This window comes from Solanum pennellii, chromosome 12 (genome assembly GCF_001406875.1).
Source record: "Solanum pennellii chromosome 12, SPENNV200".
NCBI classification, from domain to species: Eukaryota; Viridiplantae; Streptophyta; class Magnoliopsida; order Solanales; family Solanaceae; genus Solanum; species Solanum pennellii.
Window position 1 is genome coordinate 49,198,586 of NC_028648.1, and position 25,207 is coordinate 49,223,792.

The 25,207-nt window shown below is 31.9% G+C and overlaps 1 long non-coding RNA gene across 1 annotated transcript; it reads left to right on the plus strand.

Moving 5' to 3' along the window:
* Positions 1-21,054: 21,054 nt before the first annotated feature.
* On the plus strand, positions 21,055-24,165 carry LOC114075398. The gene is made up of 3 exons (XR_003575850.1): positions 21,055-22,896; positions 23,737-23,888; positions 24,026-24,165. It is a non-coding gene; the product is annotated as an uncharacterized LOC114075398 (long non-coding RNA).
* The last annotated feature ends 1,042 nt before the right edge of the window (positions 24,166-25,207 follow it).

Here is a 25,207-nt window from a genome sequence, read left to right on the forward strand (position 1 = left end):
CCAAGATACTATGATAAATACATAGTATGTTCATCTGAACTCCCTTCCCCATCATTTCACTCAGCTATTGATAGGTATTCTACTAATATTGAAGATAGTTTGCGTACTAAGTCGTCCACTTGAAAAGATAGTCATCAGGAAAAAAGTGAGGAGAAAGTGAAGCTATCAATGAACTTTTTATTGTCAATTAAAAAAAATTAAATATATCAAATATAGCTAACAATTATCATTTCGTACGAGTCTTAGCTTTTATTTTTTATAAATTTTATCATTTGATGGAAGCTTAACCATGATATAATATACAATAAATGTCATTTTAAAACTTATATGTTTCATGTTAGTAATCCAAACATACTTGATTGACAATTCACATCTAATGGAGTACATCCCTTCCCTTTATAATTTATGATTACTTTATTATCATCACTAATTTTATTATTTTCGTTTTCAAGAAGACAATTCAAGAATTTGAGATTTCTCCATAACTCTAATTCATTCCTAGATAATTCTTTAAAACCATGGAGACACAATTCATGGGAAGAACAAGGTGCTTCCATACATGCAAATAGCCTTGCATACCTTAATGATAAATATTGAATGAAGAACCTTGAAAGAGAATCATTAACATGGAGAGACCCCTTTCTTGATGTTCTTATGTCTTTGGAGAAGAGAAATAGGTAGTATAGAAGTTTTTATTCGTATTAGGATATTATTAGACTATAATACGGGTTTAGAGAAGTTGATGAGGGTAAAAGTTCAAGAATACCCCTTTTAGAACGTAAGAAGACTATGAAAATTAAAGAAAATGACATTTTAATGAATTGCATCGGTCAAATTGATAATATAAGGGTCTCATCATGAAAATACTTGACGGATCATCAAAGTGAAATCTTCAATTGCCAAAATTTTGTAGGTTATTAGGCCACTTTAGGGATGCATTTTGGAAAGATGTCAAATTATTCGGCTATTCACTTTTATTTTCAACCCAGACATGTTCCAGTAAAAAAACCATAAATTTTTTACTCCATAGTCAAATTATAAAATGGTCGGCTATCTGAAATAATACTCATAGACCTATAATATGACTAGTGTTGATGCACATGTGTTGCACATGCATATGAAACCATGTAGTACACTATTTTAAAAACAATGCAACATTACTTAATAAAAAATTTAAGGAAACAATTATTAATGAAATATTAAATTATAATTTTCTATCAATTGTGGATGTAAATTTTCTTATGTTTACTACCTAATGTTGTCAAATCTATATTTGAAATCACATATTTATTGATAATATAATTTAGATATAGATAAGGTGATGTGACACCTCTTTATGTCCTCCAAATTGGATTTAGCTTTTTATTCTATTTTATTTTTATTTCAAATTAATTGTGATATGTAAAATAAATATTGTCACTCTTAAAATCTCTTAATTACAACTCTTAAATATACCTTCTCCTCCCTCCCCTATAGTTTATTGCTTAGCTATTTTTGGATTGTTGGAATTTCTACTTTTAATATAATATAAATAAATATTGATATAAAATATAGAATATATACGAAATTGAGTGCTTTTAGTTTGGGTATAATAGTAATTTAATATTCAAGTTATGGAGTCTTCAAATTACGCTAATCTTCAAAATTACTCAATGTCTATTTTAAGAAAATAAAATAAATATCATACCATTTGTAAAAGTCACAATCCTTCGAAAGGTCACAGCTCATAAAAAGACACATCTCTTTAGAAAAATTATAATCATTCAATGTCAAAAGGTGTCTTATGTTAATATAATGTAATATAATATAAATAAATTAATATAACATATGCAAGATAATTGAGTGGTTTAAGAAGAACAACAACAATAGAAAATATTTAAAAATTGTAGTTTTAAAATGTGCAGAAACCCCTCTATTATAGTCAATAAAGGGTAGTATGATAAGCTCCTTATTGTGCATTATGAAAAACAATTTACAACCCTTTAGAAGAGTCACAATCCATTGAAAAGGTCACAACTAATCGTGAAAGTCATAATCTTTGGAAAGTCAGAACTCTTCAAAAAGTCATACTCCCTCAACGTGAAAAGGTATCTACTTTTAATATAAATAAATATACAAAATAAAATTGAGGATATATATTTAAGTTTGTTTTTTAAGTTGGCGTATGAGAATAATTTATCATTTAAGCTACGGTATTCATGCTTTTAAGGTAGTATAGATAAATATAGATATGTCTAATTTTCATTTGATATGAAAGTTTTTAAGAATAAAGAAGACTTTTAATTTTTGGTATTAAACTAAGGATATGTAGAATGTATAAAAATTTCCTTTAATTCTATGGTCTTAAATATGTCACATTAAAAAGTTAGAATAAAAGAATATCCTCCACCCACCCTAAAAAATATTCTATTTTAAACTTAACAAAATAAAAGTTCAACTAAATACATTGAAAATATAGGAGCACTTGTTAAATGTATTTTGGAATATTCAAAACTTTGACCAAACCCTTTTTTCTCCCATAGTTATTGTGGAAAACCCCCTCTATTTAAAGACAACAAAGAATATTTCATTCTCCTTGTTGCATCTAAAATGTATAGTGTGAAAATATATTTATTGTGTGTTATCTAAAAAGTCACAATCCTTCAAAAAATCACTACCATTCATAAAAGTCACAACTCATCAGAAAAGTCACACTCTTTAAAAAATCATAACTTTTCAGAAAAGTCAAAATTGTCAATGTGAAAAGGTGTTAGTTGTGTGTATGTGTGTGTTATAAATAAATAAGAAAATAATATAATATAATATAGTATATAGAAGACATACTAAATTAATTATTTTAAGTTGGGGACATGGAGACATTATAGTAATTAAACATTCAGGTTATGGAGTTCGTGATTTAAGGTAGTATAGATAGATAGATATAGATAGACAAGTTGTAGGTCACCTAACTCTTCATATTCTAAGAGATGTGGTTGTTTGAAGATGTTTCTGTCATGATCTCATGGAAAAACTCAATCCATAGAGAAGCTTTGAAATTGATTTGGTGTTAGAGGTCTCTTATGACCTAAACCATATCAGATACACTTCTCAAAATTAGAAATGAATTTTAACACATATGAACAATAGGAAATCAATCCAAGCTGATACACTTATGACAAATGGTTCGGATCCTAGAGTGGAATTCGTGAGGTGTTACATCTTTTTTTGTTGATGTACTTGAGGCTAAATATATTTTATTTTAATCTTTATTAAAAAAAACATGTTTAGAACTTGTAATATACTTTACTCATGAAAAAAGTACATATGAAATACTATGATAAGGTTTTCAAATAACTTTAGCTAAGAGAGATCGATGTGGTAGAGTCAGCATGATCTATAAATTTGAAAATCATCAATGATAATAAGTACAATATAATTTCAATCATAGGATCAACAATTGGAAAGAAAAATAATTCAAAATCAAAAAATTTGGAGTAAAAAATATAACTTTGATCTTACTGGTTGAAACTATAGAGGTTGAGTATGACGAAAAATTAAGTTACCCATGATGATAATTTTACATACCTTAAACGTTTCATAGATCTTGACAAATTAAGAATCCTAACTTAATGAAGAACAATCAAAAAAATCTTTTCTCAAAATTCTTGAATTATCTTCTTGAAAACCCTATGGTCAAAGTTAAGATCTATATTAACAATTTAAATTAGATGATGTAATTTGATTTGAAAACATCAAATAATTATATAAAGACTTGCCTTGATGAAGGAGGATGAGACAAAACCACTTCTAAGTCTTGAAAGAGTGGTTAAAAAGCAAAAAAAAAACAAATTAAAATTGTCTTGAAAGGGTTTTTGTCGGCCCATATAAGACCCATTTGGGGCTCACAGCTGGTTAACATCTCATTTAAAATTATCAATCAAAACTGAAATGACCATAACTTTTAACACCCACCCCAAATTGACAAGCAATCAGCGACGTTGAAAAGAAAACTCTAAGGCCTTTAATTTTTATGGATAGTTGAACACATAACTCAGCATATTCTAATGAGTATTTTTGTTTGAAGTAGACCATGTAAAACTTATATCGAAACTCAATCCGTTGAGAAAATTTCAACTCAACTTTGTGCTAAAGGATTATTATGACCTTAATACATCTCCAAAACTCTTGCCTCATTAAATAGTTAACCTTAACACCTATGAACAATTAGGAATCATCGGTACGGTCCTATATATATACGGAGAATGGTTTCGAATTGTAACATCTCACGACTAGAAAGAACTAGAAAGGAGTTTAAAATCAGGAAATACTTGTTTTGTAAAGTCTAAGGAAATCTGGAAATTTTAAGTAAGTTAAAAAGTGAGTTTTTGGTTAACTTAAACGAAAATAACTCCTAGATCAGGATGAGTTAGGTTTATTTCAAGATATGGTTGGATAGATCTTGGAACGATCTTTTCAACGCCGCCAAGTTTGCGCGATTCTGAGTTTGTATGAGTGAGTTATACCCTTTGAAAGTTGGGTTGTTGGATTAAGGAAATGTCCAATTTCGGATTTTAAAGGGTAGTTTAGTCTTTTACATACCCTATTATTTTAATTCATTTTTAGAAATTTTAATAGGGGTCAAGCTTGAACTTAGTCAGATTTAGAATTTGGGATTTTCATGATAGGGATAAGGAGAAAGGAAAAGAGAAAGGAAGAAGGGATAGGCAAATTCATCAGGATTAACCAAGAACGTTGGCGTTTTTCGCCAAAGGATTGATTCTACTAGATATGTGAGTTTTTCATAATGTTGGATTCGTTCACCCACGTGCCTAGCATATTTTATATAGTGTGAAATATTTCTAAAACGATTGGAAATTGAATGTTCTTGTTGGTTGTTATTGAATTGCTTTCGTTCTTGAACATGAGTTGAGGTTTGTGAATTTCTTGATGTAGACAATGTTGTTTCTTAAGTTCATTGGGATATATCCATGTATATATGATGTGTGTACATGAATCTCAAGTGAATATAAGAAAAAGAATCGAATTAAAATGATTTAAGGTCATAAAACGAGAGGAAAAAATTGACATATTTTTTCCTAAGGGAAAGGTTAGCGCTACGCACCCTCATAGAGCCAGGAAACCTGGGGCGGTGCGCCAGAAAGAAGCCTCAGTCAAGTGAAGATGGCAAGGCGTGCCCCAAACGCACCCGAATCGGCATTTTTAACCCACTATTTGCTATTCAGTCTGTTTAAGTCCTTTTAAAGTATATTAAAACTTACCATTGATTATAACTACTTCAAATGATTTCTAAACACCTAAAAATCATCCAAAAACACGAATCATAACCTTGAATCTATAATCCAATTCAAGGAAAGTTAAGATCAAAGTCAAGAGAACTTAAGGGTCAAGTTGAGAAGTTCAGAAGCAACTTGAAGTAGAGTTTATTAAGTTTTCAGGAGTCTTTAACAATGTTTTAACCTTGTTTTTAAGACTCCGGTTTCGTGTTGAGTAAAGAGTAAAGAGTTGACTTCATTTGTCCAAAACTTATAATGGAACTAATCATTCCCTAAAAGTTTGTAAATGTTTTAACATTTAATACAAGAAAGGAAATTGAGATTTCCAAGAACCATTGAGCTAGGTTTTTGGTAAAGAGGAAACCATGATTCCCAAGAGAGCTTTTAAGCTAAGTTTGAGTAGTTATCTCAAAACAGAGAAGAAGTTGTTTTAAACACATATCAACTAAGTCATTTTAGGAGTAGTATTGAGCACCGATATGAGGACGCGAGTTCACATTAACTCAAGCCACCATAAACCATGTATCCATCACGGGCAGATAAAGGATCATACTTTTTACATGATTACTTAGTGCTTTTTAGCATATGGATACTCTTAGTGAGTTCTAATCCTATACCAATGGCAAGATATAAAATGGTCCTTTTCAACATGAGGTAAAACGTTGTACCGTCACATAGGCTCATGGTGATTGTTGTCGGTTAGAGAATCTCCCACAAAAGTTATTTTGTTTTTATATACATCAGTTTTGTATTTTTATATATAGTCAGAGTTATTTTGTGTCTCTTTATATACAGAGAGTTGATATCACGTCTTTCAACAAGCTTTTCTTTATATTGCATCTAATTTAAACTGATTTATAATGAAATGAGTTTAGTTAAGTATTCATGAGTTGAGAAGGGTCAGGTAAGTATTTCTTTCAGAATCTCTTTCAAGCCTATATTTGTTAGCGTTCAAACTCGCATACTCGTACATTCAATGTAATGATGTCAGTTGGCCTGCATCGTATTATGATACGGACGCAGGTAACCAGGATCAACATCCAGGGCCATTGATCCAAGTTAAGCATTTTGAATTTGTTGGTGAGCCTCCTTGCATTCCGGAGGACTCTTTTATTTTGCTTTCTATTTTAGTCAGGATGTTGTGGGGTTTGTCCCGACATCTATCACAGTAGTTGTTTAGAGGCTTCATAGACAGTCAAATGTTAGTCCTTTTAGTCTTTTCATTTTCATCTATATGTTAAAGACTTGGCTTGCCAGTTTTGCCAAGTTGAATGTTTAATCTTTGAACATTCTCTGATTATGTTATTATTTAGTTCAGTTAGATGCTATTAATCCTTATAAATTTGCATATAGTCTCTGCTGAGTTAAGTAAGCCAGGCCAAGGGTCCGCTTGAGGCCTGTAATAGTTTTTGAGTGTTAGTCATGCCCAGGGTGTTGGCTCGGGTCGTGACAAACTTGGTAATAGAGCACAGAGTTCAAGAGTCCTAGGGAGTCTATGAAGCCATGTATGTAGAGTCCTACTTATCATCATGAAGCTCTCCACGTCTATAATTATGAAGCTCCACATTCATTTTGTGCGTTAGAGTTGGACATCTAAAAAGTTTCTCTCTAATTCGTGCTTACGCGTGTTTTCAAATAATCATGCATGTACGAAGAATCGAAAGAGGTTGTCCAATGAGGAGGAATGTTGAGCCACAAGAGGAAAGGGTACCTAATGCACCACACGTGCAACCTTAAGGAGAAGTCACCAATGCGAAATTCCATGAGGCTATCCGGGTATTGAGCAAAGCGGTGACTAACCAGGTTAGGCAGCAAAAAAGAGCTCGTCCAGAGAAGGTTGACACTTCAAGAATTCATGAGTTATTGAGGTGAATCCCTCAAGCACTAAAGAGGACCCATAAAACTTCATTAAGAAACTAAAAAAAATGTGTTCGATATGATGCATGTTGCTGATACGGAGAGAGTTGAGCTAGCTGCTATCAACTCAGGGGTGTTGCTAGAACTTGGTTTGATCAGTCCAAAGAGGGTAGAGATGAGGATGCACCACCTACTAGATGGGCTTGTGTAGAGGAGGCCTTTTTGGGGCATTTCTTTCCCCGAGAACTGAAAGAGGCCAAAGTATGTGAGTTCCTCACATTTAATCAAGTTTTTCTAAGTGTGCATGAGTATAGGTTGAAATTAACCCAACTATTTCGTTATGCTGTGGAGATGATTAAGGACATGATAAGTAGAATGAGTTTGTTTGTTGCTGGGTTAGGCCGTCTATCAAGCAAAGAGGGTCGGGCAGCAATACTTATTGGAGACATGGACATTTCATGATTGATGGTTTATGTCCAACAGGTTGAGGAGGAGAAGTTGAGAGACAGGGAGGAGTTTATAAATAAGAAAGCAAAAACAGTGAATGAGTTTGGGCAGCAGAAGGGTAAGGCAAATTGTTCATCCTTTCAGAAGCAAAAGGGACTTACACCAACATCTGCTAGTTCACCTGCACCCAGAAAAAAAGTGAGCATCATGGGCAGAATTCACAAAATTTTAGAGCTAGGACAACACAATCTCAAGGTAGTGTGACACAAAAAGGTAGTTGGGCTCCTGTATGTGCTAGGTGTGGTAGACACCACTCAGGTAAGTGTCGTGATTGGAAAACAGGTTGCTACAAGTGTGGTCAAAAGTGTCACTTCATGAAAGAATATCCTAAGAATAAGCAGGGTGTTATAAATCCGGGCAATAGAGCCCAAGCTTCATCAATTGCTCCACCAGAGAGGGATGCACCTAAAAAGCTACTTCTGGTACTGGCAGAGGAGCAAATCACCTTTATGCAATCACGAGTCACCAAGAGCAAGAGAACTCTCCAGATGTTGTCACTGGTATGATCAAAGTCTTTGCTTTTGATGTTTATGCTTTGCTAGACTTAGAAGCAAGTTTATCTTTTGTAATCCCATATGTTGCAAACAAGTTTGAAGTTATTCCTGAGAAACTTTGTGAACCATTTTGTAATTTTACACCTGTTGGGGAGTCTATTCTAGCATCGTGATTGTGTCATTTCCATCAATCACAAAGACACCATGGTTGATCAAGTCGAGTTAGACATGATAGATTTCGATGTCATTTTAGGTATGGACTGGCTTCATGCCTGTTATGTGTCAATAGATTGTAGAACTAGAGTTGTCAAGTTTCAGAGTCCTAATGAGTCAGTCGTAGAGTGGAGTAGTAGTTCAACGGTGGCTAAGGGTCGTTATATTTTGTACCTTAAGTCAAGATAGTTTCAAAGGGTTGTATATATCACTTAGTCCGAGTTAATGAATCAAGTGCTGAGGTACCTATTATTCAGTCAGTTCATATAGTAAAAGAGTTTCCAGAAGTTTTTTCTGATGATCTACACGTAGTCCCTCTTAAGAGAGAAATAAACTTCGGCATAGACATCATTCAAGATACTCGTCTTATTTCTCTTCCGCCATAAGAATGGCACCAGCAGAGTTTAAAGAGTTGAAAGAACAGCTAAAAGATCCGTTAGATAAGGGTTTCATTCGACTAAGTGTCTCACCTAAGGGCGCTCCGGTCATGTTTGTGAGAAATATGGTTCCCTTAGGATGTGTATAGATTACCATTAATTGAACAAGGTTATTATCAAGAATAAGTATCCTCTCCCAAGAATTAATGATTTATTCGATCAACTTCCGGGTGGCACCTATTTTTCCAAGACAGATCTCAGATCTGGCTACCATCAGTTAAGAGTAAGCAAATGTGATATTTCAAAGACAGTTTTTAGAACCAAATATAGGCATTGTGAATTCTCGGTCATGTCCTTTGGGTTGACCAATGCGCCTGCAGCATTCATAGATAGTATGAATAAAATCTTCAAACCTTATTTAGATATGTTGTCATCATCTTCATTGATGACATAGTAATATGTTCAAGGAATGAAGAAAACCATGCTAGCCATCTCAGAATAGTTCTACAGACTTTGAAGGATAGAGAGTTGTATGCCAAGTTCTCTAAGTGTGATTTTCGGCTTGAGTATGTGGCGTTCTTGGGTCCATAGTTTCCAATGATGGCATTAAAGTTGATACTCAGAAAATTGAGGCAGTGCAAAATTGGCCTAGAGCCACCTCTCCAACTGATATTAGGAGTTTTTGTCCCCTTTGACAAAGTTGACTTAGAAAACAATCAAGTTTCAATGGCCTAAAGCTTGTGAGAAAAGTTTTCAAGAATTGAAAAGATGTTGACTACTGCCCCATTTTTTATTTTACCGGAGAGTACTCAAGGTTTTGTGGGGTATTGTGATGCATCTAGAGTTAAGTTTTGGTTGTATCCTAATGTAGAATGGCAAGGTTATAGCATATGTCTGTAGACAGTTGAAAGTTCATGAGAAGAATTACTCAACACATGACTTAGAGTTGGTTGGTTTAGTTTTTGCCTTGAAAATATGGCGTCACTATTTGTATGGTGTTTATGTTGATATATTCACTTATCACAAGAGACTATAATATGTGTTCACTCAAAAAGAGCTTAATCTTAGACAAAGAAGATGGTTAGAATTGCTCAAGAATTATGACATGAGCATTCTTTACCACCCAAGTAAGGCTAATGTGGTTGTTGATTCCCTAAGCATGTTGTATATGGGTAGTATCACCCATATTGAAGAAGGAACTTGCAAAAGATGTGCATAGACTTGCACGCTTAAGATTCCTACTAATGGATTCCATAGAAGGAGGAATAGTGGTGAAGAATGGAGTTGAATCATCCTTAGCGTCAGAAATGAAAGAAAAGCAAGACCAAGATCCCATTTTGCTTGAATTGAAATCAAATGTTCATTAACAAAGAGTATTAGCTTTTGAACAAGGGGGAGATGATGTATTGAGATATCAAGGTAGATTGTGTGTACCTATGGTGGATGAACTCCAAGAAAGGATCATGGAGGAAACTCATAGATCCAGATATTTCATTCATCTGGGTTCCACAAATATGTACCGTGATTTCAGAGAATTATATTGATGGAATGGTATGAAGAAGCGGATTGCCAAATTTTTTACTAAGTGTCCAAACTGCCAACAAGTTAAAGTAGAGCACTAAAGGCCCAGTGGTATGTCTCATAATATAGAACTTACGGAACGAAAGTGGAAGATGATTAACATGGATTTCATCACATACTTACCAAGGTCTTGCAGACAACATGATTCTATTTGGGTGATTGTCAATCAAATGACATAGTCAGCCCACTTTTTGTTGGTAAAGACTACCTATTAGGCAGAAGATTATACTAGATTGTATTTTGAAGAGGTGGTGAGACTTCATGGAGTTCATGTTTCCATTATTTTAGATGGAGGTGCACAATTCTGGAAATCTTTTCAGAAAGGTTTGGGTTCAAAGGTGAACTTAAGTACTGCCTTTCATCCTCAGACAGATGGCAAGCAGAGCGCACTATTCAGGCTTTAGAGGATATGTTGAGCGCATGTGTGATTGATTTCAAAGATAGTTGGGATGATCACCTACCTCTAATTAAGTTTTCCTACAAAGAAACTTCTCTATGTAGCATCCAAATGGCTCCTTATGAAGCTCTTTATGGGAGAAGATGCAGATCTCCTATTAGATGGTTTGAAGTTAGTGAAGAAGGATTAATAGGACCAGATCTATTTCATCAAGCTATGGAGAAGGTAAATGTGATTCAAGAGAGGTTGAAGACGGCACAAAGTCATAAAAAATCCTATGCGGATATTAGGAGGAGAGCATTGGAGTTTGAAGTAGATGATTGGGTCTACTTAAAATTTTCACCCATGAATGGTGTTATGAGGTTTGGTAGAAAGGGGAAACTTAGTCCCGATATATTGGACCTTATAGAATATCCAAGAGAATTGACGATGTAGCTTATGAGTTGGATCTATCACAAGAGTTGACGGCGTTTCATCCAGTATTTCATGTCTCCATATTGAAGAAGTGCTTGGGTGATCCTTCATTGATCATTCCAACTGAAAATGTTGGGATCAAATATAAGTTGTCTTACGAGGAGATTCCGGTGCAAATTCTATATCACCAAGTTCGCAAGTTGAGAACAAAAGAGGTAGCATCAGTCAAGGTCCTTTGTATGAATAAATTTGTTGAAAAAGCTACTTGGGAAGTTGAAGAGGACATGAAGAAGAGATATCCACATCGCTTTGAATCTGGAGAAATACAGACCAAGGTATGGATTTTCTCTTAGTACTTTTTAAGTTATGAGTAAGCATGTTGTTGTTGTTGCATTTGCTCTTTGGGTGTTTGAACTTGATATCATTACCCTTAGTCTAATAAGAGTAACCTCATTCAAGGACGAATGTTCCCAAGGGGAATACCTTATAACATCTCATGACTAGAAAATACTAGAGAGGAGTTTAAAATCGAGAAATACTTATTTTGCAAAGTATAAGGAAATCTGGAAATTTTTAGTGAGTTTTTGGTCAACTTCGAACAGCTATAACTCCTAGATCAGGATGAGTTAGGTGTAGTTCCATGGCTAGAAAGCTCTTGGAACGATCTTTCCAGCCGCCTAGTTTGCGCAATTCTGAGTTTGTATGAGTGAGTTTTACTTTTTGAAGTTGGGATGTATGATTAAGGAAATGTCCAATTCCAAAATTTTAAAGGGTATTTTAGTCTTTTCACTACCTTATTATTTTAATATGTTTTTAGGAGTTTAATAGGGGTCAAGACTTAACTTAAGTCAGTTTTAGAATTTGGGATTTTCACACTAGGGCTTAAGAGAAAGGAAGAAAGGAATAAGGGCAAATTCATCAAGATTAACAAAGGACATTGGTGTTTTCGCCAAAGGATTGCTTCTACCACGTATGTGAGTTTTCCATAATGTTGGGTTCGTTCACCACGTGCCAAGAATATTTTATTTGGAGTGAATCATTTTAAAATGATTGGAAATTGAATGTTCTTGTTGGTTGTTCTTGAATTGCTTTCGTTCTTGAACATGAGTTGAGGTTTGTGAATTTCTTGATATAAAAAGTGTTGTTTCTTGAGTTCATTGGATTAGCTCCTTTTATATATGATGTGGGTATATGAATCTAAAATGAATTTGAGAAAAATAATCGAATTAAATAATTTAAGGTCAGAAAATGAGAGGAAAAAATTGACATATTTTTGCATAAGGAACAGGTTGGCGCAACGCGCCCCCATAGCGCCAGGAAGGATGGGGAGGTGTGCCAGAAAGGAGTCTCAATCAAGTGAGGCTGGCGCGGCCCACCCCATACGCGCCTGAATCAACATTTTCCACCCAGTTTTTGTTATTCAGTCTATTTAAGTCTTTTTAAAGTATATTAATAGTTTCCATTGATTCTAACTACTTCAAATGATTTATAAACACCTAGAAATCTTCCAAAAACACGAATCATAACCTTGAATTCATAATTCAATTCAAGGAAAGTTAGAATCAATGCCGAGAGAATTTAAGAGTCAAGTCAAGAAGTTAAGAAGCAAGTTGAAGTAGAGTTTATTAAGTTTTCAAGAGTCTTTAACAATGTTTTAACCTTTGTTTTTAAGACTCCAGTTTCACGTTAATTAAAGAGTAAAGAGATAAGTTCATTTCTCCAAAAGTTATAAGGGAACTAAGTATTCCTAAAAGTTTGTAAATGTTTTCACATTTAATACAAGAAAGGAACTGATATTTCCAAAAGAGTCATTGAGCTAGTTTTTCAGTAAAGAGGAAATCATGATTTCCCAGAGAGCTTTTAAGCTAAGTTTGAAAATTTACTCAAATCAAAGAGAAATTGTTTTAAACACATATGAGCTAGTATATTTTGGGAGTAGTATTGAGCATCGATATTGGGACACGAAATTCATATTAACTCAAGCCCCCATAAACCATGTACCCATCATAGGCAGAGAAAGGATCATACTATTTAAATGATTCCTTAGTACTTTTTAGCATAGAACTAGTGGATCCAATTAGTGCGTTCAGGTCCGATACAGGTGGCAAGGTATATGATGGAGCGTACCATAACCTAGGATCATAGTGATGGTTGTCAGTTAGAGAATCTCCTACAGAAGTTATTATATTTTTATATACATCAGTTTATTGTATTTTTATATACATTCAGAGTTATGTAGTACCCTTTATATAAACAGAGTTGATATCATGTATTTAAACAAGTTTTTCTTTCTATTCCATCTGTTTTAAACTGCTTCATAATGAAATAAGTTTAGTTAAGTATTCATGAGTTGAGAACAGCCAGGTAAGTGTTTTTCAGAATCTCTTTCAAACCTATCACTACAAAAAAAAAATTGCCAACATATTTCACTAACAACTTAAGTTGGTTAGTCTTTACTATTAATTATCAACATATATCTAACTGACTTATATTTTAAAGCTTAACACGAAATTCTAACAGATTACCAACAAAAATCTTACTAACGAAGTATTTTAGTTGGTAAATACGGTGGGAAAATGGTACCAAATTTAGCAACGTTCTATCAATGATTACCAACTGAAATATTACTAGCGTACACCTTTTGTTGGTAATATAACCAACGAAGTATATATTGATTGGTAAATATGACAAAAGTATATTAGATATTTTAATAACATATTGCCAATGAATTCCTAACCAAACATTTACCAACGACTGGATTGTGTTGCTAAATTTACCGAACAAGTATAAATATGTTGGTAAATTAGTAAAGAAATGTAATATGTTGGTAAACTTGCTAACCAATATCTAATTAGTTGGAATCTTCGTTGAAGAATAAAGATTGTAGTTAGTAAATTATTAACATTATTAAAATAGTTGGTATTATTGTGATGTCAATTGGCGTACATCGTACTATGATGTAGACGTAGGTAACCAGAATAAACATCCAGCGTCGCCTTATTGATCCGCTTGAGCATTCAAAGTTTGTTGGTGAGCCTCCTTGCATTTCGGAGGACTCTTTTATTTTGCTTTCTGTTTTAGGTATTAGGATGTTGTGGGGTTTGTTCCAACTTCTATCTCTGTTGTTTAGAGGTTTCATAGACAGCCAAATATTAGTCATTTGAGTCTTTTCATTTTCATCTATTATGTTAAAGACTTGGATTGCCAATTTTGACCAGCCAAATATTAGTCATTTGAGTCTTTTCAGTTTCATCTATTATGTTAAAGACTTGAATTGCCAATTTTGACCAAGTTGAATGTCTAATCTTTGAACATTCTCAGATTATGTTATTATTTAGTTAAGTTAGATGCTATTAATCCTTATAAATATGCATATAGTATTCCCCTGGGTTAAGTAAGTCAGACCAAAGGTCCGCTTGAGGCTAGCAATGGTCTTCGAGTGTTGGTCACGCCCAGGTTGTAGGCTCAAGGCGTGACAGAATTTTATCTTATAAATTTACAGGATGTTACAACTTTAGTTCCAATTATTGGTGTAGTTTGGGAAACATTAGTAACCTTACATTTTTCCGCACCATATGAAAATACAACATAATGTAAGGTCAATTAACAAACAAGAATAAGAATAACTACAACAATTTGATATTGGTACACATTTCTGCTTTGAAGTTACTATCCAGGGTCTATTATAACTATTAACTCATAAAATATGGTTCTTATCTTGCTACACCCCCAAACATTTCTCATTTGGTAGACAAAACCTCATTGTCTCTATTCTCATGGAGCCCTTTCACACAATCCTATAAGAAACTATACCAATAATACCAAGCTCACGACGTAGAGCAACTTTTGTTTAACTTTTGAGCTAAGAACACATAGATCCATGGAGAATTCCTAGCCTATGGCTTTGGTTAAAGGGTTTTTGACAATTTTTTAAAAAAATTTATATGAAATAGACAACACTTTTATAAGTCTCCACCGAGCTAGGGGCCTACTTCATATACTTTCTTGTATAGTCTTGTAAAAATACAAATATCTCTCCATTATAAAATTGTATGGATGAACAATTTAGTGCCTTGAAAACTATGCTCGTCCTACGATTTGATGGGTAGTCAGTTCTCTAACCCTTTATAGACATCTTACCCAGATTTAGGAATTTTACGAAATAAATTTGCGTTAACTTTTGCCAATTTTTTTTACAACTTGCTTAACTTCTTAACTTGACATTCTCCCATTGTGCGACTCAAATACATAACACATGTTTCAGATCATATTAAACATTGTTAGCCTTTCCCTAATGTACAGATGATTCAAACATCCCTAGTATTATACTTCTCCTATAGTTTCCCACCGGTTATTTACTATAGGCAATGGCGGACCTAGGATTTTCATTTAGGGGTTCGAAAAATAAAAGTATAAACGTGTAAATAAGCCAACAATTTCCATTTCAAGGAATGGAACCCTTGAATTCTTTTGGATTCAAAACCATACTTTTAGCATGTTTTATATATGAAAAAAAAACTGTAAAAGACAGAACTAGAACTAAAAAAATGAAACTAAACCACACTTTTAGCATGTTATATATATATATATATATATATATATATACACACACACACACACACACACGTCTTACGGCACGTGTGTGTGCTACGTATAATATACGATGTTTTAAAAGACACTATACATATCATTTTTGTATAGTATACGATGTTGAAATCTTTTTAAACGATTAATACAAATTGTGATAAAGTTATTTGTATTTTGTGATCAGAATGATCAATATCATTGAAACATTTCTAAATCGATTTAAAGTTTAAATATGTGGAGAAAGTGACATTTTTTTATAATCTTTTACAAAATGTTATTACTCAATTAATATTTGAGTAAGACTTTCATAGAAATATAATTTTACAAACAAAAAGTTTAGTTTGTTATTATAACGAATGATGTTAAATAGAAGTTTGAGCGTATGTCAAATATGTAGCTTGACCAGTGTTTTGAAAGGAAGGAGCGTGAGACGATATATTTTATACACTAAGGAGCGAGGCATAAGCCCGGAGACACGGGGCATAAGTCCCGTGAATCTACGCTTCGTTATCTCATGTATATTTAATTCATAGTTTTATTACTAATAAAATAAGAAAAACAAACCTTTCAATGATTTTATAAATAATATTTTTTATAAAAACATATAATATATAGAAATTATATTATGATTATTATTTGAAATAAGTATTAATAATGAATAATGAAGAAATAAAAGTATCATAATAACTATTTGATAAATATCATTACAGTAATAAAAAAAAATATGATTTAAAGCAAAAAAAGGTTCAAAAAAACAAATTTAAAATGCCTGGGCCTACCTTTTTATGTTCAGGTCTTACGTTTTTATACTCGAGGCTTACACCATAATTTTAGAACTCACGCCTTATGGATCTACGTGTTTAATATACACCCTGGAGCATTTTTGGTACGCCCCGCCCCGAGACTCTTCCTGAAACTCGCCCCAAAATCATTTTTTAAAACACTGAGCTTGACTAATTCTTTGTTTTAGATATATATATTTCAGCGTAAAAAAATAATTTTAATATATGAACAACATCAATTATGGTAAAAGATATTTCATTTCTTAAGTTTCTACCTTAACTTTGTGGAATTTTAGTTTTCTCGTTTAATCTGCCGCATGTATATCATATAATTGGTGTCTAATAAAAGTATCTAGTATCTTATAAAAACCATATCGTGATATAAAATATTAAACTTTTTTAATGATAAAAATTAATAGATGAATAAAATTTAAAGTATTACTTGTAGAATCTATTATTTGATTTAAGATCATTTTTATGAACAATCACAATTTTTTTAATCTATTTTTATATAGTTAACAAGGAGTGTATCTTTTGTAACATTTCCTCAAATTATAATGAATACAACATAACAAAAAATTCATACTTAAAATTTTTGTTCATATAAATATAAAAAAAAGTATATGGAACAATGCAAAGCCAATTAAGAAGGAAGACGAAAATATATGTTTATGTTATATTCAATCTAGTGTTTTATTTGATTGAAACCTTGCCACAACCACTTTATTTCTCATTCATTTTAACATACATATCTAATAAAAAAATAATGATTTTCATGGTAATATTATCATATAATAAGTAAACAGTAAAAAATTGTTTTTGAAATAGTTGATTGAACATCAAAATTAATAATTCAATGGACTACATAGATGCCCGTCGTTCAAGCAAAATTTGGAAGAAATTCCTTCATTTGAGGATAAAATCACAAAAAATAACAAATAAAGAAGAAAAATTTTACCCAAATCATGTTTTTTTTTTCATATTTGTTTATTATTGTTGTGCCTCTCATAATTTCTTAACTCATGATAATCGTAAGAAAAAAAATATGAGTGTGAACTGATGAATGATTTGCTATAATTTTTTCACCAATTCTTTCTAATGTGGTAACTCGAAATTCATTGACTTTCAAACTTAATCAATTGTTCATAATAACACTTGAGATTTTTAAGAAGAAAAAGAGTAGAAAACTTAAAAAATCGTAGATTAAAAGTGAGACGAAATCCCTCTATTTATAACTAACAAATAGTGGTATGAATCGGTGCTAATTGTGTCTTATCAGAAAAGTCACAACCTTTTGAAAAAGTCATTGCTTATCAGAAGAGTCACAACCAATCGGAAAAGTCACAACACTTTAAAAAATCACAACCCTTCTGAAAAGTCACAACTCATTGAAAATGTCACAACCCTTTGGAAAAGTCACAACTTATTGAAAAAGTCACAACCCTATAATGTGAAAGGTATCTACTTTAATATAATAATAAATTGAGTACTTTTAATTGGGGGTGTTATAGTAATTCAACATTTAAATTTGAGAGTTCATGCTTTTAAGGTGATATATATATATATATATATATATATATATATATATATACACGAAATTGGAATTAAAAGAAAATATCTGAAACTAAAAAAGTAAAAGTAAAATGCTATCTGAAGGATTTCAATCCTAGACGTCAAAGATTAGTTTTGAAGGAAACTGTCACTGGACTATCTCATTTTTCATGTCATTGATGGGGTTCAAAATATATATATATATATATATATATATATATATATATTCACATAAATACAAATTTACTTTATATATACAGTATAATTCACTACTAAGGGCCCGTTTGGATGGGCTTAATAAAAGCAGCTTTAAAAAAGTACTTTTGAAAGTGCTGAAACTTATTTTTAAAATAAGCAGTTATGCGTTTGGATAAAAGTGCTGAAGTTAAAAAAAAAGTTGTTGATGTGTTTTTGGCAAATAAGTGCTGATAAACAGCTTTTTAAATCAAAATGTCTGAAATACCCTCAAAAGTTGTTAACATAATAAAAGTTAATTAATTTATATTTTACAGCCATAAATAATTATATTTTGCTATCATTCACATATTTCTTTCTCATCACAAATTATTTATAAGAGGAATATAAACTTATCATAGATTTTAAAGATATATAATTTGAATAGATCAAAGAACGATTTAAGATTTATTTTAGTTTCATCCATAGATAATAATAATTGTCTAAAAATATTGAGGGCAAAAATATTAAGGGTTATGGAAGAAAGAGATGTTAGGGTTATGTGGGTAATTTGGAGATTGTATAAGAATATTAAGGGCAAAAAGGTAAAAATGTGGTCAACTTAAAACAGCTTATAAGCTAAAAAAAAAAAGCACCCCTACCCCAGCTTTTAACTTTTGGCTTAAAAATAAGTTTTTTTTTTAACTTAAAATAAGTTATTTTGAGTATTGCCAAACAGCTAAATAAGTCAAAAACCAACTTTTAAGTCAGTTTGACCAGCTTTTAAGCTGAGCCAAACAGGCTCTTATAAAGTGTTATTTATAAAATAATAAAAGTACCACACATTAAAAGTGCATTCACATATGTAAACAAGTGTTGACAATTATATTATGATTTGAATGCGCTTACAAAATGTAGCCTATACCATAAAAGAGCACACTTTACAAATGTTACTAATGTTACCGTTGTCAAAACCTAAAAACTAAGGCTACACTTTAAAAGTGTACCCAAAAATACTAAAGGCAACACTTTACAGGCCTTGTCCAGAGTGTGGCCTCATAGATTTCCTAAAATTTCCACTAGGATATTTTAGGGAAAATTTCATATATAGCAAACATAATTTATTAAATAACATTATATGGGTGTAGTTTACATAATTACATTTTATGGGTATAGTTTAGTTTGTTATGTATCTTTTAATTTGTATAAAATATTTTTTTATTTTTAATTTATTTAATATTTTACTTATTCATTGAATGGTAACAATATCTCTAAATAAGGTAACAAACATTTACACAATCCCATTATTTAAGCTAACCATTCAAAATCAAATATTTCCTCAATTTTATTAAAAAATAAGTCGTATGAAACACTTAGACGTTGATGATTTTATTTGTATATATATACATTGATTCTATTGTATATATTTGAGAAATTGTAAATAATTTTTTATACAATTTCATGTGTAATTTATTATGTATTATTAAATGTATATGTGATCATCATAAATATGAAAAATGTATATATGACAATCATGTTTGTTTTTTTAAATAAAAAGTGTGTTGTATTTGTTCTTAATTATTTTCTGTAGTTTATTTGTATACAATATTTTATTATGTTCATTTTTTTATAGTATATATCTACGGATTTGTATAATATACAATAATTTGGTATATGGATTATATTTGTATATGTACATACGTAATTTCATGTTTTTAAAAAAAATTAATGATCAAAATGATTGTATAATATTCATTTGTCAATTGTATATATGGTAAGCTTGAAATATGTTTGTGTATTTAGTGTGTAATGTTTATATATACAATATTTTATCATGTTCATAATTTTTTGTATATATCGACGAATTTGTATAATATACTATAATTTTATATATGTATTATACAATGATTAACAAATTTCTTTTATACAAATATTTGTATACAAATAACAAATATCTCATAATACTTTGTATATATTACCTTAATACACAACCCACTATATACATAACTTTAGTAATTTGTATATAAATTACACAACCTGATGTTCTTCAGATTTGTCTAGTTCTGTCCAGTTTTGATGAGATAGATCCAATCTCGTCTAAATTTATGTTTTTGACTTTTCTCTTGCTTCAACCTTCAACTATCTTAATGCCGCTAAATTTCGCATTGTTGATGACTTTCTGAATTGTCATTGGGTCATTTTTTTCTTGAATCTCTATTCAAGATATTGTTCAACTTGAACTTGTTTATGTTTTGTCATATACCCTACATTGACCCCAAAATCCTGAAATAACTCAATTGAAAACGAAGGTGGATTATCAACAATATTGACATGCAATGACATACCTCTGGTAATCCTCATATATGGAGATGAATCCTTTATTCTCATTTTGAAGAACTTTAAACTGAGAAGAAAGAAAGAATTTTAAAAAAAAAATATGAAAAAACTAAGAAAAATAATACATATATAATTATGTTGATGAAGGAAAAAAATTTAAAAAAATTAGATTAATGAAAGTAAGACAACAGGGATATCGTGAAATTTTCCAAAATTCAAAATTCAAAATAGAAGTGGAGGAGTGATTTTAGGAGAAAGATATGGAATGGGTGTAGGAAAGATAAAATTGATTTGATAAAATTATATATAAAAAGATAACTTTTTTTTTATGATTGGGTATACAAAAAGGTGGTGGGTCTCGTTAATTATGACAAAAAAAATAAAACTATAGTTATTGAGAGTAAATAAATTAAACTATACCCTTATTAGCTAATTACTTGGGGATGGTTGCCATTCCATGTAATTTTCCCGATATTTTATCCCCGTCAACATATTTAACTTCCCCTCTTATTTTCAATTAGCCAAAAAAGGAACTCATACAAAATAAATTAAAAAACTCTCAATATAAACAACTCTAACTCTCATCTTCTAGGGTTTTTGTAGAATCCAAGGAAAACCATGGCATCATCTAGGGTTTTCGGAAACTATTTCAGAACTCTAATGGCTGAAGCAAAGACCTCCGTCGAAAGACATCTCCGGCAACCACAACAACCGTGGCTGGAAAAGGTCGTTCTGAAGGCATACTGAAACCTCAATCGATTTCACCAGCTCTGCAAAAATTTGTTGGTACTTTTGACATATCACGTAGTGATGCAGTTAAGAAAATCTGGACTCCATCAAAACAAATAATCTTCAAGTTCACTTTCCATTTCCTCTTTATGTTACTTATGATAGAGAATAAACCTTTGAATGTTGATAGTATTGTTCTATGGAGTGGCCCTTTTTGTGGAAATGTTACATGGATGTTGTTAAGGATTAAAGGTATGAAAATGGAATCTTTGCTAAAATGAGGGGTTTTGCTTGAGCTATGTCAAGTATGGATACCTTGTCGTAAAATGCAATTGTTAGTATAGATGTATAGTAATTAGCACATTAGATGATAAAATAGAAAAAATTATTTATGATGGCTTATCCTAGCAGAATCCAAATGCACATGTCAGTAGGTGTGACAGTATGACAGATTTGAGGTGCTAAAAGTGACTTGTATAGTTAACATGGCACGGGAAGATATTGCATTTTTATTTTAATTAAACAATTTCCACAGGGATGATTGTTATTCCTGTGCTTCTGGAATATGTATCAACAATTAATAATATAGTAATGACTGCTCTAGAATGTCATATGCAAATTGTAATTAACAATCAGTCTTTTATCTGGTCCTTTGAGTGACTTTCTTGTTTCTAAGATAGTTTAATTGTCTTGATCAATCACATATTAGATGGAAATCTTAACATTCTTCGAAAGTCTAGTTGTTTCTGCGAGATTAAGAAGTCTAAAAAATAATCTGAAGATGTGCACCAGATTAAAGGATATTGTCATTTTTCCTATCTAGTAGACTGGCTGATTATGGAAGTAATGGGTATCCAAAGGTCTGTTGACATTTTGGTATTGAGGTCTCTGTTATGAGTTAGGCTACTGATTTACATGTGATATAAAATGATCAATTCTCTCTCCCTCTCTGTCATTTTACAATGTGAAAGATGTACATATACTAATATTAAGCTTATTTTGGTTGGTCATTATAACTCTTGGGTAATTAGAGGCTGGTCTAGAATAGAATTAGCACACTACATGGTAATGAATAAACTGGTCGGTAGGATATCGTTTTCTGCAATTTCAACATGTATGATAATTTGATAAGTTAGACTTTGCGGCAGTTTATATGAAGAAAGTAGGATGCTCATGGCTTGGGACCCTGAAATACTATGATGTGTGATTTGATTATCATGTGCTGAATAATGCCTAAGCTTTTATGCTCAAGCTACGTCAAACACTTTGTATGACCAGCTAGGGCATCTTTTATAAGACAAAGCCGTAAAAATTGCTGATATATTACACCAGTTGTCATACATGTTTATCCATTGTTTTGTTCGAAGAAACTTTAAAGATAATGGAGACGTATTTAGTGGACATGAAGGTTAGATGTACAATTTCAATTTTTCTGACTCCCATAATGTCTATCCAAAAGGAAAATATATTGTTTTTTTTACAGAAGCTGAAATCAACGACACGCAAAACGAGCTAAAGTCTGGCATAGACATTCTTGGGGCTCTCAATGGGATATTTTAAGTAACTTATGAAAAATTCCTACCTTCAGACGATTCTGATGCTGATATATGTTACATATCAAAAGTAAGTTTCGATACTAGTTACTGATTCTATTCTATTTCTACAACTATTTCATCTAAAATATATCATCCAACAGCTATGGCCATGTTAATACATGTTCAGACTATGAGCTTTTATTTCTCCAGAAGAATGAAAACATAGTTTTTCCATATGATCCTAGATTCTATAGAATTATTATTGAAAACAGATAGGGCCCGTTAAAAGAGATGTTTTCTTTGTCAAAAAGAATAGTTCTCTGCCAGAGAATTCTTATGTAATTTAATATAACTGAAGAGTGAAGAGTGAGAAATACTGTATCAATTTTTTTTGCATTCTGTTTCTTATGTTAGTTGAAGTCTTGGAAGTTGATTTAGTAATCTGGGGATACAATAGTTTCTCTATATCTTAGTTATTTGATTTATTAGGATAGTAACCTTATTTGTAGGTGATTCATGATTGTGAAGTAGGAACATCAAACATGGTGACATCGTGTTAGTATCAATCACAATTGTTTATAGCTACAGCTGCCTATTGAATCCTTGACCTCACACAATTGGTATCATCTAATTGTATATGTCAACCCTGAACTTGACAAGCCACCGCTCCTTTCCAATTTCCCCAATTAGCTGCTCCTTCTGAAATGCAGAGTCTCACTAAATTCACTGTCATATAAATTTTGCTTTCTATCTGGAAGTTTTAATGTCATCGTCTTTCCCTCAATTCACTCACCTTTTAACTTTGAAATTGCTATTTATTGATTATAGCATGTCAAAATGCTTATTGCTATGCACATTACTGTCTGCAATTGTTAGAATTGTTGAAGATCATCATGTATTTGAATTAATGTTGAAAATTGTACACGAGAAAATTGTATGGCAGCAATACGCTAGAAATGGGATGCAAGGACCAACGAGTTTGTCCAAGATCAGCAGTGGTGGATACTATGGTACAAAACCATCTGAGATACCTTATTGCATGGCACCAATAAATGGCATTGGAGTGCCACCTATAGGAGGGTACTACTACACTCCTTACTGACTTTTCCAAGTGTACATCACTTTTTCTATTTCATTGTTATGTTCTTTATCTAGTGCTTTGATTTTCAACTGTATTCTATTGATTATGGATATATTTTCAATTTGTGCATTGTAAGTGAGGGTACGTAGTCGATGAGAAGAAGATAAAATTGCCTGAAGAGAATGAATACTGTGGAGTTGATGGTATATAAATTAATATGGGCGAACATTTCAAAATTTCTCCAATAGAAGGTGAGTGCATATAAACTATTTTGAAGCTGCTGCAATTTATTTTTATTTCCAACCAAGTTTCTGTTACTTCTCTCAAGCTTCTGCTATTTATTCTTGTGATTGTGTTACTGTATTATCGTAAGGCTACTTTTGATAACATTGTAGTGAGCCATGGAAACCCCATCCTTTTCAACTATCACAGATATACTGCAAATTTCCCTTCTTTTTGCATCTATATTAGGCCATGTATCTATCTATCCAAAAGATACTTTTTGTTGAATATATGTTGAAAGTTTGCATTTCGATAATTTTGTGATTGGGGAAAGCTCGTTCAACTTGATTGATGACTCTTGTTTTTCTGTTGTAATGAATAAACATGCTAATCTTTAGCTATATGATTTGACATATAGCCTACTCATGCTGATACTCATGTTGATATTCTTCTTATACATCAAGGTTAACATGCTTAAACTCGGGCACTACCATTTTTTATATGCTGCTTAGTTTGATATGAATGAGACATGCCTTACTTTGTATAATATGATGATCAGGAAAATTCAGCTTCCAACAGATGTGATATGTGTGAAATGAAGAGGACACAACAACATAATAGGTCCACGACTAATCCTTGCATGTCCAGAAAGTATGTCTATTAATTCAGTTCTTTTCCAAGTTTTTTGATTATATAACTATATGATTATTGATATAGAACTATCGAAGGTATCTTTATGCAGATTTCTATGCAGGTACAATGTGGGCAGTCACTAAAACTGTCACGACCCAAAACGGGTCGCGAGTGGCACCCACACTTATCCTACTATGTGAGCGAACCAACCAATCTATACCCTAACATTTCAACCATAAATAACAAAATATAATGCGGAAGACTTAAAACTCATTAATGAAAATCGTTTAAATAACTTCTAAAAACTCAATACTATTTGTCCCAAAAACTGGAAGTCATCACCACAAGAACATCTATCCTCAAATTACTAAATCTAAGAATATCTAAGAAGCTAAAATAATAAACAGCTAGTCCATGCCGGAACTTCAAGGCATCAAGACATGAAGGAGAAGATCCAGTCCAA